Source organism: Strix uralensis, chromosome 2, assembly GCF_047716275.1.
Source record: "Strix uralensis isolate ZFMK-TIS-50842 chromosome 2, bStrUra1, whole genome shotgun sequence".
Taxonomy (NCBI): Eukaryota; Metazoa; Chordata; class Aves; order Strigiformes; family Strigidae; genus Strix; species Strix uralensis.
In genome coordinates this window covers 88,922,874-88,944,443 of record NC_133973.1, presented here as the reverse complement: position 1 = coordinate 88,944,443, position 21,570 = coordinate 88,922,874, and positions in this window count along the sequence as shown.

Sequence of the window (21,570 nt, the reverse complement as noted above, 5' to 3'; positions counted from 1 at the left end):
TTTCTTTTCTCTCTTCAGTACAAAAAAAAAAAAATCTGTAATATAACAGTTTAGTTTAAATGAAAACTGTGTTGAGAGGTAGTAAAATGCAGAGTCTGAATATTCAGTGGACTCTGTAGGCACATCCCTGCACCCGCTCAGAGCTCTTCTGGATTTAATACACACATGGGCAGCTAGAGGATTAGAGACTCAAATGGTGACAGGGCTACTTCTTAATATCTTAGCCTATATTCCACAACGTGGATCCACACTTGCTCTTGCAAGAGTGGTTCTGAGTGGACATTAAGACTGTAGAAGTGTTTCTAACTATATGAATGATTTGGATGCACGAGCAAAGCAATTTTTGATCTCCACGCACTTTTGCTATATTGATCAAAATTTCCAGAAACGTTCAAATCAGAATTTCCATATTTTAACAATGTTATCTTGAGATGTGGATTCACTTTGTCTGTAGACTGAAATAATAAAGCAAAATATGTTTATTTTTAGAGAAAAATTGGATAGGTACCACTGAAACTATAGTCATTTAATAACAGTTATGTAGATAATTTTTATTAGAGCTCTGTTGGATGTTTGAATATGTTTGAGCTGACTGACATGAATATAAATGCCAGATTCTTAACTTTTACCCAATGATATGATCCCACAATTTAGCCATGAGGTTGCCATCCAAAACAGATTAGACAAAAATATTTTTACAAGGACTAACATTTTCTGGAGGAAAAAAAAAAAAAGAAAAGAAAGAAAAACTTTATCTTTTAAAGTTAATGTGAAAGCAAATCTTTTTACCTCTTAGGGGAAGACACAGAAGAATCATCTAAATATCATGTTTTAAACCATTTAATCTTTCTAAAGTTATGAATTTTGACAGTATCTTCTCTTTGATTTAATTTTTCCTTCTTTGACACTCCTAATCATAGGGTTGGCTTGTTGTAATGTTACCTCTAAGTATGCAAAGTGTCAGTAACTTAGGCTTCTGAGTAATTTTTGCTGGACAATTTAAACCTGTGATGTAAACTCGGGAGGTGATAGTCAGATGCTTTATATCAGGATGTGTTTCTTTAAATATAGGTGAGTTATTTTATATTTGAACAAACTTATTTTAGTTAAGACTTGCAAGGGGCATGATGGGAGTTAATTCAAACTCTTGTAACAGAGGGCTTTTTAGAGTAAAAGTAATCAACAATTTCTCCCTATCACTATCATTGTCTTCCCGGCGCACCACCCCCTTCAGATGAATGATGACATCTCATTCACAAGAACACAATCCAATATCTATAAGCAAAGTTTACAGTAATTATTTTGCAGAAGTAATTTGAGAAGTGTTGAGAGAAAGATACTTCAGGCATGAAGAAACTGTATTAGCTAATGCCTTATTGTTTCTCATAAAATTTAGGAGTCTTTAAGAGGATGTCTGTAAACATTAATCCAAAACCAACAAGGCCCATGAGTATACATATTATGTATTATGTTGTTTTCTACCTATCTCCTAGCAGTGCTGACTGCTACTTATTTATAGAGTGCCATCTAAATTTCTCCGTAGCTTCATTTCTGTGTAAAGGTCGAAGCGTTTGGTCTTTAGCTTTATTGTGCTCTGAATGTCAGTGAGTCAGGATAGATGTATTTTAAACTGAACTGATGATTTTACAAGATACAGAAAGTTTGGTACTTTATAACAGTTATCTCTATAGGAAAGATCAGTACAAAAATTGACACAATGCAGTCACGTTCAATGTTTAAAATGCTGTCATGCTCATAATAGTTCAAGTACTTCTGCATAGAACTGTACCATACTGTGCTAGTTACATCCTAAAAGCTACCTAACACCAGCCTGGTGCCTATTCTACTACTATGCAGCTGTTAATATGATTGCAATATTTATCTTTTTATATTTAGTTCTCATTCTCCATTAGCACCAGAACTCCCTCTTTTGTTCTCCTAAGATAATTGTGCTTAAAAATGTGTTTATAACCCTTTTACAATTACTGAATTGGAAGACATCTGCTGGAGTTAATCTAGGTCATCTCTTTGCTGACCTTGAAGGATTTGGAGAATCTAAAACTTCAAAGAATCTAAAAAATTTTAATTGCCTCCTTATCTTCCTTCTGCTTCATCTGCAATAAAGCTTTCAGTCTAAATAACTTATCTCCTACCAATTTAGCCACAGTATCCAAACTTTGGTTTACTGTAAGAGTTTATTTGTTGTAATATTGCCTATAAGTGTCAGGTGATACCTGAGATCTATTTTGTATACTCAGAGAGAAGCAGAGAGTTTACAGTCTAAAAAAACCACCCAAAGTCATCATTATTCCAGTTTAAGAGATTGCTAAATGAGAGCTGAAGGAATAAGGAATTAAATTCATGAAAGGATTTAGATAACTATTAATGATGCTAAGACAATATTTGTCATTCATGGACCTCTGAACATTTTCAGAACTCTTTTGCACCCTCTAGCTAATCAGAGAAGCATTCAAAGTCCATAGGAAACTACATTTTTCCCAGCGGCAGTGTACACAGCTACTCAGCTCTTGACATAGTCCTCAAACACCCTGACCCATATCTGAGCTTGCCATGGGATTCTCACATTGTTTATTCAATTTTAGGAATAGAGTCGGTAGTGTTTTCAAAAGCAGGGCTAGAAAAAAGCAGGGAGATGAAGAAGTTTTCTACTCCCTCATGTCTGAAAGCCTATTGGCTAGACCACCCACCCAGACAGTGGTGAATGATGGTTCAACTATCATATCCTCTGCCCAAGTCAGACTGCTAGTTGGAATGCATGTTGTCCACCTCCTAGAACAAATGTTTTGCAGATGAGTTGTGAAGTCTCTAAGGTTGAAGCCATTGCATTTACAAACATTTTTCAGGACACCAAGATGACCCTTCTTAGATAAAGCATACCCTAAGTACCACAATACTTCTATCTTCTGAACGTGTATTAGATTTTTGGTGATACATAAAGCCTTAAATTTAAACTACATTAAACTCTAGGTTCATCTTTCTAACTTACGATCTTCTGCATTTCCCAGCTCATTATTTCTTTTCTCATCTTCCTTTTTCTCTTCAGGCTTTCTTGTCTTATTTTCTTTATTTCGTGTATGTGTTTATCAATTTGCAAAGCAACAATTGTTTGTGATGACAGTCACGTATGTATATTCACTCTTTGTGTCTCTTATCTAAATTGTTATCATGGCAGTAAAAAATTAGCCCTTTAATAAATGACTTATGGAGTCATATTGTTATAAATTCTTCACCTCATCTTCAGTCTATATGTAATGGCAGCTAAGATTATGTGAAAATGGTGGGTTTACACAGTATATTATAGCTGTGTGATGTGAGGCCATGTGCCAGTTCCTGGTAGCTCCTGGATGGGTAATCTGTCTTTGATTGCTGTTGGGGTAAGAATTTGGTATGTATCATAGGAGAGGGACCTGGAAGCTGAGCTGGGTATACATGAGCTATGAAGTGAATAGTTAAAGAACAAGGACTGCTTTGCAGAACACATCAGTTGTAATTTAAAATTAACCAAAACAAAATGAACAACTTGCAGCCTCACTCACCTATTGAGTATGGAGCTGTATAAATGAAGTTAACAGAAGTGAGGCTGTAACATTGACCTTACTGTCTTGACACCAAATTGATGGTGCTTTACCTTAACTAGGATTTGACAGAAGGAGAGATCATGTGTGTATCCATTTGTTAAAGAGAAAAAATAAAAAAACTAACTGCCAATAACATTCCCTACAAACCCAAATATTCAGCGGGGATGTTTTGTTTTGTCTTGTAAAAAAATAATGAAATAATAAATTCTACCAATTTTGAATGTTTTTGAACATGCTTTCAGTTATTCACCAAATAATAAACTCCCATAACACCCAATGCAATCACATACTATACCTGGGCATCTGTTTGTTCTAATTACAAGACACAAACTAAGCATTTGAGGATATAAACACACAGAAAAAGGTTATTCAGCAAAAGTAGGAATGAAGACATTGATAAGCTGCATGATGAAAAACACCGGAATAAAATAGAAAATGTTGCAATGTTACAATTATTTTAAGCATAATTTTTGTTTTTCCTTGAAAAAAAAAATGAAAATTTTAGTTCTTGACTTGATGAGTTCATCCTGAGGTGAACTTATCTTGTCCTTTCACTACCTAGAGATCAAAATTAAGCACAAGCTGTCTTATGAATATACAACTGCTTGCTATCCTATGATGGTTCTTGATGGACTGTCTTTTTAATTCACATGCAAGTGTGTCATGTACATTTTATATCAGCTTTTTGGTTAGCAACTACTGTAATTATCTCCAATGTTTTATTGCAACAAATTTATTATCTTCAGTCATTTTTCCCATTTTCATTACTTTCTCTACTGCTTCCTGTTCTTTGTTATTTTTCCTCCTCTTAATTTTTTTTTCTTTTTCATTCATATTTACTTTCTTTTTCCTTGACTTTCTTCTTCTCTGTCCTAATTTTTTCTCATACTGCTTTACTGCTCCTGCATTTTTCTATCCTAAAAATTTCCTTGTGAAATTATTGTGATTTTTATCTCCTTTCTTAATATGTCTCTTTAGGTAAGTCTGATTCTCTTTGCAGAAAATTTTTGTAATGCTGTGAAGTGTATATATGTATGTATAAACTTTCTAATAATGGTGTAATCAAGGGAAGAAAACATATTCTCTTGGTCATTAACTGGACTATATGAGTCACATATCTTGAGTGACAAATCAAAGATCTTGTTTCTCTCCATTTGCCTTAAAACTCTGAGCTCAGAAACGATTTTAGCAATGACATAGGGTCAGATGAGCTTGAAACCTCTAGTGGGATGAACAGTTATTTTAGGTAAACTGAGATTTAAAAATAAACCAACAAAGCTTACACTTATGTGACTTACACCATGATTATATCTAGCTCATCTGATGGAACTACTGTAGGAATTAAACCAGAAATTTTAGAAAAGCTAATGACAGTTGCCTGGGGCTCTGGGCCCTTCAACTTCCTCACCTGAATCTGTAAGTTACAGGCTTTCATCCTGTATTGCTTTACAGCAGCATTGATATTGCTTGTGAGAAGCAATAGCCTTTTTACAACCTACTCGTCTTTAAATGCTGTTCCCAAATCTCTGTTTCACCAAGAGCATAAAACTGTTGTCTTTTCATCCTCCAGCTTCTGATCAAGATGCAATCTTATTGCCAGGGCACTGAGACCACGATTGGCCCTGATGGGCCTGACCTGAGATCATCCACTCAGGGTCCCTGTGCCCCATTTTGGCTTGCTCATGCCCCACCCTGGCACCATCGATGCTGTAGGGGTGCCTATGCTCAGCCCCATCTCTGGCCCTGACTCTGTGGGGTGCTCATCTCCTGGACAGGCACCTCAACCCTGTCTTGTCTCTGGCCCCATCTCCAGCCACTTGTGATGGGAAAACCCAGATGAGACTCAGCCCTGTCTTGCTGCTCCCCAAAAGCCCTGGGGGTTGTCAGTGGTCCCTGTCACTGACTGACATCTTGGCCTACCCCACTCAGACCCTATGGGATAGTGCCTGTCAGAGAGATTGTAACTGCACTGTGCACTGGCACTTAAACCAAAAATCGTCAATTGCAGAAAAACACATCTTCCAAAAATTGTATTTTTAGCAATATTCTCTATCTTTCTCCTCATACTTACTCTTTCCAACACCTTATAACTTTAATCAGGATACCTTGGTAGTAGCTTTGATAAATGTGGGAAAGAGAAAAGGTGAGAACTAGCTCAAGACTTGCTTGGAGAAGATCAGAGGATAGCGGCCATCAGAGGAGCTGTCAGTAAGAGGAAATTCTCATTGAGAAAAATTTTTTGCAACTTGCATAATTTCAGAGATCTGGTTTCTCCCTTCCCCCCACCCCCAAAAAACACCAAATCCAAACCAAAACACCAAAACAGAACAAATCAACCAAACAAACAAATCTCTCAAGGAAAACATGATGACATAGTAAGAGGCAGGAGTATATCACATAGGGCAAGCAAATGAGATGGTAACTAACCAGATCTACATATAAGACTGGTACATTCTTGGTCAATGCAGTAACACTGTGAATCTCTGTAAATCTCATTTATAACCCCATCCTGAAAAGGCAGAAATCTCCTCTAGAATATATAAGATTTCCCAGTTCTTACAGTGTCTTCAGCTGACAAGAAATACTCTGTATGATTAAGTAATTTCATACATCTAGAAGCTCATGACACATTCTCTGTACCAAAAAAACCCAGTAAAATAAAGAAAGGCAAAAACAACCTCCCTGCCCCAGAAAATCAAATAACTGATGGTAAAGAGCAGTGAATTAGAGCATATTTTAGGCAAGTAGAATTGTATTAAGTCATTCTGGTTATATTCACTGAATGTAGGATGGATTTTCTATGTTATCACTCGGCCTGACACTGTAAAACTGTGCAAAAAAGTTTATACCTAAGAAGAAGTAAAAAAATAATACGCCGAGATATAAGTAAACAAAAGATCGTGAATGATACAGTCAAACATGCTCTTGTTATAGAATCAACCATTTAGGTTAGAAAAGACATTTAATATCATTGAATCCAACTGTTAAACTAACACTGCCAATTCCACTACTAAAACATGTCCCAAAGAGCCACATCTACACATCTTTTAAATACCTCCAGGGATGGTGACTCAAGCACTTCCCTGGGCAGCCTGTTCCAATGCTTGACAACTCTTTCAGTGGAGAAATTTTCCCTAATATCCAATCTAGACCTCCCCTGGTGCAACTTGAAGCCATTTCCTCTCATCCTATCACATACTACTTGCGAGAAGAGACCAACACCCACCTTGCTACAACCTTCTTTCAGGTGGTTGTAGAGATCAAGAAGGTCTCCCCTGGTCTCCTTTTCTCCAGGTTAAACAACCCCAGTTCCCTCAACCACTCCTCATAGGATTTGTGCTCCAGACCCTTCACCAGCTTTGTTGCCCTTCTTTGGACACACTCCAGCACCTCAATGTCTTTCTTGTAGTGAGGGGCCCAAAACTGAACACATCATTCAAGGTGCAGCCTCACCAGTGCTGAGGACAGGGGGATGATCTCTTCCCTAGTGCTGCTGGCCACACTATTTCTGGTACAAGCCAGGATGCTATTGGTCTTCTTGGCCACCTGGGCACACTGCTGTCTCATATTCAGCCGGCTGTCAACCAACACCCCCACGTCCTTTTCCTCCTGGCAGCTTTCCAGCCACTCTCCCCCAAGCCTGTATCACTGCTGGGGGTTGTTGTGACCCAGGTGCAGGACCTGGCACTTAGTCTTGTTGAACCTCATACAGTTGGCCTTGGCCCATCACTCCAGCCTATCCAGATCCCTCTGTAGAGCCTTTCTACTCTCAAAGAGAGAAACACTTTCACCCAAATCCCACTTGACCTTATCAGTCTCAAGGTATTTAAAAAGTTGTTGCCCCTTAATTGCAGAACCAGGATATTTTTATACGTATAGCAAATAATATAAAGTTGTTTTCAGGTATCAAATGAGATTATTGGAAGCATTTATCTAGCCCGCTTTTGCAACAGGAATGACCACAATGACAATCATACTCCTGAAGTCAGAGACAGCTGTTCAGTATATAAATAATGTATCTGTTTAAAAAAAAAAAAAAAAAAAAAAAAAGATAGGTGGGATAGAAATTATGAAATTATGCCTTTAGGTTTGGAAAAGATTTTCTGGCAAGTTAGGAAATCTGGAAAGCTCCACTGAAAGAAACAAACTGTGCTGAGATCTCAGGGCTCTTCTGTTATTTATTTACATCTGAATCAATTCCCATTGTAATTCTCCTGAGGGTAATCATTTTCAATGTGCAAATCAGATAATAATAAATCAACCAATACACCATACAGAGGCCCTTTAACATAGCAATGTGGATCACATGAAAATAATTTTATTGAAGGCAGGATCCAATAAAAGAGCTAAGACCAGAGTAGATAGCATACTTACTTTTAATTAGATAGAACTCTATGTCTTAAATTACCCAAACTACAGTATTTCTCAAAGTTATGAATCATTTATAGCTTCCTCTGTCTTGGGTCAATGAATACTCACTGTTCATCAAAATATATAGCTGCATTCTTCTGTCACTCTCATAACATTTTCTCTCACTAATGTCCTTTTTTTAGTTTATCACTTCAGGACAGAATCAGTTTTATCTTATTGAACTTAATGATAAGCAATGGATGTATAGAATATTTTAAATAAAATAGTAAATAAATAAATACAAAGTTCTTTGCAGATATACATTTGTAAATGATCTTTTTTTAAAAACTTTTGTTCTCAGGAATGCTGAGCACAAAAATGAGGTAGAATCCTCATAACAGATGTGTTCTTGGCTCCAGCTAACTATTCACAAAGGAGAAATATATTTTCATTTTAAATGCAGGATATTGGGTTGTTTCTGCTTAAGGCACATTTAGAGTTTAAGTATTTGCAGGATCCTCTTAAACTGTATTTTGCCTCAGCACTTGTTAGTGGCTGTTTTTCTCAGAAAAAGACTGCAATGAAAATTAATATATTCTACAAATATGTAGTATGAGATACAAAACCAGTTCAATTCTGGGATTAATTTGTGTGTTCAGGGTTTCTCAGTCCATGCATAAGTGTATGTGTTTAATTTTTTTCAGATGTCATCCACAGATAAGACAGACATTTAGAGTCTGATGCTGTTAAAAACTATTGCATCCTATTGTATTGAATAGATTTCAGACACATGAGTCTTCAGTCCTCTATTGTGTTGCAGATTCTTCATACACATTGAAAAATGGTTCTAAAGGTGAAAACAGGGAGTTTCCATGCCAGGGGGATCCTGATATTTCATAAAACTGTTGCAACAAGCTGTCCAATTTGTTGCTTGTGAGCATAGGGAATTTTAATGCAAAAAAGGGAATATGACTGGATGTTACTTGCATTTTGAATAAGCACTCAGATATTGCAAAGACTAAGGAGACTAAGGACTCCTTTGATAGTTTTACCCCAAACACTATACTTTAAGATGCACTGTACATTTGTCAACTTCAGTTAGTCTGCTACATGACAGTGAGTTTCATTAACTTTTTGAACCAAATCCCAAAAGATGTGTGAGATTCTTCTCTGTGGGCATCAGGGCTCTCTATTAACTTAATTGATGCTGACAATAGTTATGGGAAGTCATATGGACATCTCAGCGGTAGCTACCATAGGTTCAATATTCCCTCAGTCCTCAAGACTTCATTTCCCTTTTGTACTTGTGGGTACCAGCTGGAGGACAGAGGCCCTGAATACTCTGCATTGCAAAGAAGGCAAGGATTCATATTTCACATACTGTGAATATGGTTTTACTTACTTTCAACTGCAACAGAGTTCTTACATAGTGGTTAGTAGTGTTTCATAATGTACTTGGGGAATGTAGAAACTTCATAAGATTTACAGATTTGCTTTTTGTAGTACTGATATTTTGCAAGTTGCATGTAAGTTTCTTTGAGGCTAAGGGAACAGAGCACATGTTTGTGAATAGTACTGCAGTGATTAATCTTCTCTGGTGTTTGATATGAATTTAAATAACCCCAAATTAAAAGTTCAATAGCCTAGCTGTAGGACTGAACTCTAGCCTGTAACTTAAGTCAAGTGTGTGTGACATAAGAACCAATGCTCATTCAGATAAATCACTGTATATGGTGATTAATATTTGATGACATACAGAACAGTCGTAGAAATGACAAAGTAGAAGACCATTACCAGTGCCACAAATACATTACAGATTGATTTGTATGACTACCCTCATACTCAGGGTCAAACTTTCAAATTCATTTGCATTAGAAGATAAGGTATAAAGTGTCTGGCTTGATTTTGATCATAGGAGAAGGAACCAGAAGAGTACTTACTGTCACAAAATCTGTAAGACTATACCCGCAAATGAGATAATTTTACTTTTACTCTCAAATGGCAGCCTAAATACTTATGCCAGGTATATCAATTATTCATATTTAACAGTTGTAAAACTATTTTCTGTAGGGTTTGGGTCAGGAACTATGGAATTTAAAAATTCTTTATTTTCCGTTAAAGAATTTTTGCTCACCATAAATAAAATAAATACCAATGATATATAAAATAACTGTCGTATCATCTGACAAAAAAATAAGTAAAATAAATTATAAAAATTTAAAATACAGAATGGAGAATTTTTTTTCTTTCAAATTGATTATGTTGACTTTTTTATTACTCTCCTGAAAGTATTATAAAAGCTAAGATATTAAAAATGTCACCTACCAACTCCCCTTGTGTTTTCCTAACTGTCTCTGAGTTCTGGCCTACTCTTTATTAGACTTACAAAGGCCTTTGGGACACAGGAGTAAAAGAAAATATTGTGTCCAGGTCTTGGCTATTACGGTCAAGCCCATTATATAATCCTGTTAATAAATATATCCAGCTCCATCCAGAAGCAGTTATGTTCCTTGTGTCCATTTATCTTGGTGTAAGACTACTCCAGAATCTTACTCCTCTCAAGATAGTTACAATCTTGCTCTAATTTCCAGCAAAAGCTTAGTCATGGCCAATTTATACTCATTCCTCTTCTATCATTATCCCTTTACTGTTGATATATCCAAGGAGAATAACAATGTCATCTCTAAGCCAAATTCTCCCCTTTTCTGTTTCTATCTGTTCTTCAAGGTGAGCCATTTTGCAAAACAACAGCTCATTCGCAAGGCACACATTGTGCATTATTTTAACAGTGGCACAAATTCATACAATGTCATCAACCTACCTTTTTTTTTTTACGGCAATCAGTGCAGCCTGGGTGGGGATGTAAATTCCATCATTACACAATCAAAGTTATAGTTATAAAGTGGTAACTCAGGAGCAGGTTAATGAACAAGTGATTTAAACTGAAGCAAATGCAGTTTGGGTTTAGGTTCCATTGAAAATTTCATCGAGTGTTGTGTGTGCATGGAAGCAGCCCATAGTCTTGGTTAGAGAAGTGTAATAGAGCATGATAGCAACCTGAATTGAGTTGTGATGGTTGACAACCCTATTGAGAAAGATACTACTTGTACAGGAGTCTTTTTGTGGAGCTTCTCCTGTTCCTTTTGACTGCTGGATGCTTTTGCAGAATCATAGTTTGTTGCTCTTGAAGCCTGGGAGTGATCTGAAAAGCTTTAGCTACTTATATATGGTTACTTATATATATGCTTTCTAAGAATATTTTTCTGTTTCTGTTGTATACAGCAGTGCTTAAAGGAGAAAAGTTATCTTGGACAGCATTGTACAAAAAACAGCACTGAAGTGAGACACTGGAAAAAAAAAAGAGAGTTTGCAATCTCACAAACTGGACTTGAGTGTGTGGAGCATATCTTGTGGTGAACAGAAATTATGAATATGGAGTTCTGAGTCTTGTGATTTCATTTCTGGTTAGTAGGCATAATTCTACTGTCTTCAGTCTCTACTCAGACAGAGTACCTCCTACAATGGTTTGTGAAATATTTAAAATTCATATCTTACTTTGCTTGCATCAGTGATTATCAGATTGGTTTAAAATAATCCTTTCCAAAAAATCTACAACCTTGTCACTGTCTGTGACCAGCTCCAAACTCTTCAGGAGAATGGGCAAAAAAATCTACTTTCTCTCAAAAAAGTCAGAGGTCAGGTTAGACTCTGAAGTATAGCATCCATATATATGCTCCTCATTGTATATTTAAAGAATGAATTTTGCTATCCCTTGAGTACCCTTGATTCATAAGCATCTCTGATCCTTTTTTTCCGAGTCTTCCTAAGTTCTGGATATCTTGTGGCAATGCTGCACTATGTGAGAAAGTATCTATTGTTAGAAATCTACATATCTTCCCATTTTGCCATTAGTCTGTTTTATAAATAGGAAAAAAATAAAACAAATATCTGCTTTTTTTTTTTTTTCCTGTACTACTTATCATGTTGTATGTGTTTATTAAGTCTGTTATTCATTCATATTTGATAGAAAGTATCTCAGCCTTTTTCAGAGTTTCTTTTAATGAACCTTTTTCCACAGCCACAATTACTGTCATGACCATATTGTTACCGTGTTTGTAACTTTATCCATATTAAGATAGTGAAGAACATAGCACAGTATTTGTAGTGAAGAAAGACCACTGGTTTAAAGAATACATTATAATATTCTATAATTATAATGTTCTTTGTTTGATTCCTCAGACCTTCTAATGTTGCATGGGCTCTTTAAATACTATTTATTTAGTATTTTCATTAGCATTTTCAGTAAACTGTCCATTGAACTGAATCTTTAACCTTTTTTTTTTCTTTTTTTTCCTTTTTCTTTTTCTGAAACAATAGTTTACAAACCAGAAGTGTCTGTTTTATATTATTTCTGCTAATATGCCTTGTTAGGAATTCACCAGCAGTGAACTTTCCAGATCTTTTCAGCATTAGAATGCCTATCCTGCTGTTCTTCTTCAGTGTTTGTGATTTTGATTTTGTAGTTCTACAAGTAATAGCTGCTAATAGAAGGCTACTGCAAGTAACAGAGACAGGACTTACCATTCTCTGAGACACGTTTAGAGGTACGTTCTTTTAAGATGTGAGATATCTTTCCTGTGTTAGACACCTAGGCCTCACAAAATGCCTGCTTCTTTCCAGTGATGTTTAGAGTGTTTTCAGGGTGTTTAGGGTGACTGGTTGTGGTGAAATCCAAGTCAGATTTCAGATGATAGCAATATTTGTTAAAAGTTTGTTCTCCCCATCTTTAGTTTAATGAAGAATTTAAAAACAACTTCAGAAGTTTTAATTGAGTTTGTTGATGTCTCCATGTCCAGGTCATTGGCCATCAACATCCATTTCTCTATTTCTCTGCCAATATTTCTATAGTGGTCTTCTTGAGTCTGGTGTTTATGGACTCAGTACTGGACCTACACATTCAATTCCCCAGCCTATACTATAGGTTAAATCTGTCTGTAGTGGACAAACTTTTAAGACTGTAATATCTTGAGCACTTGAGGTGAAAACATAGCTCCATCTAACAAGTGTCCTGTTGCTGGAAATAGCCAGAAATAGATGTCCAAAAAAAAAAAAAAAAAGTCATGCGTGCTCAGATATCTTCTAGGGTTGTCTATGATCAAATTTCCTAGTGTTTTTGGAAATCAGTCTTTGTTCTCCAGAATCAAGGTCTCTTAACAAATAAGATAGGAAAATACCCAGCCATTAACAGCTCAAGCAGGCCACGTAAAACAAAAGGAAAAGTAAAAATATGTAGTCAGACTGAGGAACTTTTATCTTTTTGCCTCCAGCTGACCAGCCACCATAGACTTTGAGGTCATTTCAGGTCTCTTCTGTGTGTACTGCTGACAACAGCAACAATTTAACAATTCTGTTACGTGTGTAGCTATGTAAATTAGTACTGGAATAATCTCTGAATTTAACCTCCAAAACCTGTTTTTCTTGAAAATGCCTATTGAACTTCAGTGTCTCTAATCTCTTTGCTTTTATTCAACTTGAAACATATATGCTGGCACTTTGTTTTCCAAACTAATGCATAACTGCAACTGTTTTTAAATAGTTTGTGTGCCAAGTTCCACAAGACTCTTTCTGACTTGTAAGTAGGTACTATGAGGAATTATAGTTCATGTACCTGATGCATTTAATTTAGTGAAAATCTCTTTGTGGCCTCCTCAAATTTCAGATTATAAATTTGAGTATTTAATTTTGCTATGTTTTTATATATCTTAAAAAGCTGCTATTCAACATCTTATTAATATATTCACCTAATACTCTGACATTGACTTCTGAGGAATCACAAGTTTCTACAAGCTGCTAGTATATTTTCAGGAATTTAAACAAAGTATGGATTTAAAACTTTTCAGGAAATCAAAAATTTTCTCATATTTTTGTATCATGACAAATCTGCTTTTAGTTAGCTGTTTTGGAATACTCTGTGTAAGTGTCCTCAAGAATCAGCACAAGATTTTGCATCCATGTTTCCGGGAACTATCCAATATTTCTTAATATCCAGTTTCTGTGACTGAAGCTTCTGCCCATCTTCAGGACAAGCATATCCTTAGAAGGTAATGCGATCCCCCATGAATTGACATTTGTTTTTCTCAAGTTTAAACCATTACTCCTTAAAAAGCTTTAGAAGTCTTTCCGCTGCTGCCAGATGTTCTTCCGATGTTTTATGGAAATAAATGAAGTCATCTCAATATGTGAGGATGTCTTAAATTCTCAAAATGTGGCTTGGACCATTTAGTGCCTTCTAAAAAGTCCCTGATGCACTAACAGTTTGAAAGGCATTCTAGAGGACTGAAATAATTGACAAGGTGTCATAAATGTGTTTTTTTCCTTTAAGCGTCACCTCCTGTTTTTTTTTGTTTTGGTTTGGTTTTTTTTCCTTTTCTAATTTGATGGTATCCAGATTCTCAGTCAAAACCAGTAAAATATTTTGCTCTTGACCTGGAGTCTGACATGGGAGGAAGTTGGTAACTATCCTGCCCGGTTTCCTTAGGTTTTCTTAGGTCAGTACTTAAGATTGTTGGGCTTTTTTATAATTACAACTGGGTATTTTCAAGACAATGAAGATTAGCTAATCAGAATGTTTTGCAGCATGTAGTTTAATCTTTTTTTAGTGCTATCTGATATATCAAAAGAATTAGGATACCACATCCTGAGTGCAAGTACAGGTACTGATGCATTTCTTCATATTATTTATCTTAAAAGTTACTGATGGTTAATCTTATGTAGAAATAATTTTCAGTTCTTCTTATGTGACATAATCTTGTCTGGAGACTCCATTTTCAGTAGCCTTTGTCCTCATATCAGCTACAAAATTTATCTGACCAATCATGAAATGTCTCATACATGAAATAATTTACCTCATGGGACCTATGAGAAGCCTGTGAATATTGTATAATTAAAGATCTTCCAATTAACATCTTCACTATTGAAACAAAGAGCTTCACTCAACAGTCAGAACTGAGTATAACTGTCGAGCACATATTCTTTATTTACAGTGCTGGGCAGCACTGGGGATTGCTCCACCACGAGTGCCGGACTTACTAACAAAACACTCTGACTAATATACACAAAAAGCATACATATTCATCATATTTCCTAGAAAAGGCAGTCTTATGCTAATGGGTTCTCAGAATTAATTTACATAGTCTGAGCATGTGTATTGAAAATAGAGTGAGGGTCTTCTCCCCTCCTTAGTGGTCCACATAGTCTTCCTCACACTGTCCGCTAGTTGAACTTTAGGTTTCTCATGTCCATATATGGTCATAGAGTGACCTCATCCGTCCTTCAGCTCCTGTTTGTTCCAAGGAGGTTAGTTTAGACCAGCTTCCAGCTGCTTATCTTGACACTGGCATCTTCTTAGACACTGTTTTTTAGGTTCCTGATATCAGGGATGTACTCAGGGAGTTTTTCAGACTGTCCAAGGCCTGTCTTATCTCCACTAGGCAAGGAGTTACAGGTTTCAAAACATCTTACAAGTGGGTAATGACTACAGAGGGTAGTTAGGAAAAAAGTATAAATGAAATTATATACATTGCAGGAAAATATGGGAAAAATAAAAGCTAGTAAAACACAAGTGATAGTTAGTGTTAAAATTAAATATCCTACTTTACAGGTCCCTGTATGTTTTTCTGATTAAGGATACCAATTAAACTCGAACACCAGAGTGAAAAGAGTAGGCATATTTTACTGGTGATAACCAAATAATGTAACAGTGTAATACAGAAAACATGCAGTAAGAAAAAGCAGAATAGTGCACTTAAAGCAACAAACAGGAAAATACAGGGTAATGCATCAAATCATTACTACACGAGAGAGAGAGAATAGTGATTAAGAAAGATACATCACCACTTGCATATATTATCATCATCATCCAGATCCGCAGTCGCTGGGGAGCCCCGGTTACAGCGAGGATTTGGAGAGCCTGTCCCGGCAAGTGGGAAATCCTACGCGGTGTGTCCACCCATAGGTGAGGCATCCAAAGTCGCTGCAAATGGGCCCAGACTTATATACCAGAGATCGACAAGCCAGAATAGCTGGCACCTTTGTTTTGAGTGGAAAATTTCTGGTTTCATTCTCCTGTTGGATTCCACCCAAAGCTTGGCCAGGGCTCAGGGGGGGAAACCAAGGAAGTTTCTAACAAGGCCAAATACGTGGGTTCTCAGCCTTGAACAAGGCTAAACAAGGGAAGCTGGATACATTCTCTCAGCATTTCGTCCTCACTACTGATTATATTCTAAGCTGCATCTTTCACTAGTGAGTTTACATACTTTGTTAATGATTACATACTAAATTAGCAGCTTCGGCTTGGGGCCTGTTGTTCAGGCTTCAGTATCTCAATTCTTTAGCACTTTTTACATCAGCATAAGTGGGTTGTTATAACTTAGTACAATACCTATTAGCACAATGGTTATCGGTTATAAAATATACAGGATTCATCTATAGGTCAACTCTGGCTTGGGCCTGTTGTCCAAGCCTTAGCACTTCACTGTACATTGACAATTTCAAGTATACTTGTAGCAACTTCCCTTCACTATCAAACAGCTCCTCATGTGGTTAATCTAATACAAAACTGCAGTCCACAGGAATTAACAGCTGATATTCTTAAAGTATATGTTTTTGCTACCACTCTTGTAACTCCTTATTAGACTGGGAAATAACAGTTATGCACTCACCCCAGCAGACTTCACATATGAGGTATTTTCACACAGGGAAGTTCACACCTTGCAGCTGAACACTGACACTCATGGCTAAGGAAAACTTACAGCACCTACAAAACGTTAGCAAAGTATGATTTGATTTTCTTATGAGTCTATACCTTCCGTAATGCAACACCTATCAGATGAACGTGAAATCTAATTTTCTCTGCAACTCACAGTTTTTGCCTTAGGTGCCATCTTGGAACTGCTTCCATCTGCCATAACATCCATGAAAATAGTAGGATTTCAGGGTCAGACACAGATGTAATCTGTATAATGTTGATCTGAGAACTGCATGTCAGTAAGTCTCTTACTGACAGATGGACTGTTATATGGCTGGGAAAGTAGTAATAGAAAAAGAGAATTTTCACGCAAAAATCTATTAAGTTTATTGGAAAACTGAATGTAACATCTAGCCAAAGACAGAACTTAAATTCATTTCAACTCTATGTCCCTTCCTCCCTACTCTTCCAATCAGAGACAAAAAAGCATCAAAGCAGTCACTGTGTCACAGACCTATAATAACATAGCACAGCTTCTTAGCAGAGATATCATATGAAATTTATTAAAAAAAAATTCTGAAATTGAGCTGAAAGTGGGTGTTCTTACTTGTTGATCAAGATCATTCTGAATTTATCTTGTTTTGAAAATGATTACAACTACTCTCAAGTTTTTATCAAAGTTATTTTTATAGGTGTGCTCTTTGATTTGTTGGACAAAGTGTTAATAAAAATTTTGCATAACACTCTGAAGGGTACCCCTTGGAGTTTCCTTGATACATCTTCACAATTTGACTGTTAATAACTGTTATTCATGGTGGGTTTTTTAACTAGGTACAAATCCATTATTGTTTCATTTGATATGGAAACCTAAACAAAGTTTTGTTAGATACACCAGGTCTACTGAATCACCCATAGACAATAGACCTGTTACAGTATCCAGAAAGGAAATGGCATATATTAGACATGGCTGTTGATTAGTGTCCATGGTATCTATTTCTGGTCACCTTATTATTACTGAGGTGTTAGCAAAGTGACTGTTCATTAAGTTATTCCATTGTTTCTGTGGGTTCTAGAATTGCACTGGCTTTGTTTACCTTTGATTATCCTTTTCATTTATATTGCTTTCCTTCTGTTCTTTTAAACATCACTTTTTCTTCCTTAGTATCTGAAGAAGAACACTAATATTCTGGAGGTAGTGTTTAGTGGATTCGTTAGTGTCAGAGGATGGATTTCATCAGCTATTACATACTGACAATGAACCAAGTTGTTGAAATATTCTATAAGCCATTCTTTCCTTAAGAAGTCACTTGTTTGTAACATACTTTTGGCCTCAGTCCTTTTTTTAGTTTCATCCTTCAGTTCTCAGGCTTCTTTGCGCTCACTATTAGATACATATATTTATCATGTTATTTAATTTTTAAATAATTAAAAGGGTTACTGGTGCAGCTATATTTGCTTTCTGCTTTGTACCTGTTCTCAACATCATGATAGTTTTTAGCCTGTCTGAAACAAACTTTTCTCAAGCTTCTGAGGATATATTTCTACAACACAATATCTGATTACACCTGTAATTGGGAATTTCAGCACAGACAAGCACCCATTTTCATAAGAATGTAGTTTTAGAGCAAAGTCCTCCTCTTGTTATCTTATAAGTAATATGAAACAGCATGAATAAAAAATGGAAAATAGATATATATTGATTTTTATTTCTTGTCAAAAAACTGAGCCAGTTACTCTGATCTGCCACTCTGTTGTTAAACCAGAGCTATTTGTTGTAAATGTTTGCCACTTCTACTGGTTTCTTGCCTAAAGACCTCCTCCTTTGTCTGACTAGTTTGATAAGTGTATTGTGATGCGTGATCTGTGTTGAGCTACATTTGTACCATGGGCATTTCCAGTGAGGCCCTATGCTAAAACTGCATGCTGTTGACTTGGTGAGGATGTGTATACATCAGCACTGATATGGAAGGAAAAATTGTGGCTTTGAGAGAAGATGGTGAGGAGGGAGTTGCTGGGCCAGCACACTGAACTCACCAAAGGGCCTAACATCGGAGCACAGGAAGATACTTTTTCTTTCCTGTGAATCATTCCCAGATCTGCCTTTTCTCTTAGTTCTCTGATTTTTTTCCCCTTAGTTCTCTTTGTTATATAGATACGCTGATGTAGGGCTTAGAGGGCTTGTTGGACATTGTTTCTCTAGGCCAAAACTATCTGAATAGTGACTTGCAAAGATTTTTGAAATATTTAAGATCTGCTACAGTGCTCAAGTCACATAATACTGTGTGACTCCTTATTTGCTTAAGTAAAATTTCATGTGATTCACAAAATTCTGGAAAATAATTAGATGGAACCCTTTTTATCTAAGATGAGATACTGACAGTACTGTGGTATAGTGTATAACCTTGCATTTAAGTATAAATAAAGTGCTTCTTAAGCCTAAGGAACTGATAAAATTTTAAATGAGATAATTGAAAGTAATATAACCTCATGCACACCTCTTCAATTACCATAAACTTCTGATGCACACTGAAGTGTAGGGTGTTTGATTAAAATTTAGGAATACATCAATAAGGAAAATTATTTACCATGATCAGTGAAGGGTTCTTGTGACCAAATGAAGTGCTAACTCAGTTTGTTTTAATAAAATGTATTACCACACAGTGAGATAAGTCTTCTGGAAGTATAAATCAACATAGCCCCATTGAAGTCAATATTTGTTCACTACCTCCAGTAGAACAATACCAATTTAAAGCACCCGAGAACCTGGATTGTTATGTTTATAATAGAAACCAATTGTACTGAATGCCAAAAATGTTACAGGTGATTGTCAAATAAAGGATGGGCACACACAGTCAAACACATGATCATATAACAGGCATCACATGCTGCCTTTTAAAAACTGACTCTTGAAAAATGTATTGTAGGGGGCAGGTTGGCTGGCTTTATTGCTTCTAAGTTGAAGCAATTCTGAAATATGTGAAAGCCTCTAATAATTTTTGGGCACTCTTATTGTTCTGAGTCAACTGGTTGTGCTCAGAAAGTTTATGACTTCCAAATGGATTAATTCAGGACACTTCAGTCTGCAGATCAGTACTATTGAAAGTATACAGTCTTTTACAGTTAGAAAACCAGGACATGTTCTTTAAGTAGACCTTTATGGATTCTGGCATAACAAAAGATCATATAGTTCAAAACTTTCTTCACTTTGACACAATTACTATTTAAATGTTGAAGAACTATTCACTATTGCTAAATATGTTATATAATAGAGATGGTAATGGAATGCAGTAATATGATTTTTTTTCTTTTCTTCCAATTTTTTCATTCTATTCAGAGGAATTTATCTCCACTTACAGTGCACAAAATGCTTATTCTTTGTGTTTCGTTTAAAAAAATCTTAATGAAATTTTTAATGAAATCATGCCTGCTGTATAAATATGCAATTTTAATGTAACCACACTCTTTCAAGTGTTATGTTTTCAGTGGTATTCTGTTTGGTAAATGTCAGGCAGATGTTCGATGCATGAGAAACAGATAATGATTGCATAAATCCATTCATGTAGTGAATTCCATACCCACGGATAGGTGAATATATACACGGATGTTGGTGGATTCATTAATGTTAATATGCACACACACACACAAATGACTTAATAATACATGTTTGCAGTGTGAATCTGGCATGCATGTGGATGCAGGGCTATCTAGTCATCAGTGGGTTGATGACCTAAATTCTGACTTGTTAGGTAATGTCTGAAATTTGATACCATCCAGTTTATATTAACAAATAAGAAAATAAGATATCTTTTACTGTGCCATTCTATTGTCTATCACATCAAATATGATTCCTCAGGATTTGCTGATACTTTTGGAATAAAATGTATGCAGAGAATCACACTTTCCAGATGATGTCATAATCAGTTCATACCTTTTCTTTATTCTTGCTTTAACAAATTGCTTGCAGATGGCTCTCATTTTTTTTAGAAAACATGCTGCTTCATATGACTTACCAGCACTACGTAGGCTTTCTGAAGCTAGTTTTATCACTTTTTCTAAATAAAGTACTAAGTAAAACTCACCAGAAAAGCTGATAATGTACATACTTGTTTAAATAAAGTCCTTTGACTTTGTACTGAGGCAACTGATTCTGCTCTGGTGGTAGTAACCTTCAGGAGAGGGACTAAACGTACAGCTGGGGACATTTATTCCACAAACCACATTCCCAGAAATGTGTCTATGTCTACAGGGTTTGAGAATATGTTTATATGATCAGCTGACCTGATCAAGTTACTGCTGCTTATCAAATTATCTGTTGTGAATTGAGCCAAGGAAATTAACATATGTGTACCTTCCTTTCTCTAACCCATCATGTCTCTTTGCAAGTGAAATGAGATACCTTTTTAAAGTGGTGCTAAGCACATTAACCATTTTGAAGGTTACAAATCATGACCAAGCCGACCAATTGACAAATGGTAACTTGTTAAATTGCAATAAATGTAGTGATTGTAATCATGTGAACGTACATTTAAAGTAATAAGATAGGAGTTAAGATTAAGAAGCTAAGCAGGAACTGAGCTAGCAAAGACTTAATTTTTAAATAGTAAGGTAGAACTGACAAGCACAAACATCTTGCATTAGCTTAGTAAATTACTATGTCAGTGCAGCTGGAGCAATTGTAAATGCAAAGGCAAGTTAATCAGACAGCAATGATGGAAAGATACATTAGGTTGCACTGCCACTTTTTAGTCTATCAGTGCAGATATGAACAATAGTTATGCTTAGCTGTTGCTACGTGCCATGTTTGTTTAAGAAGACTGGTTTTTCCTTGAATGCTTTGTGATTTCATTTGCCATATACTTATACAAACGATAAAGA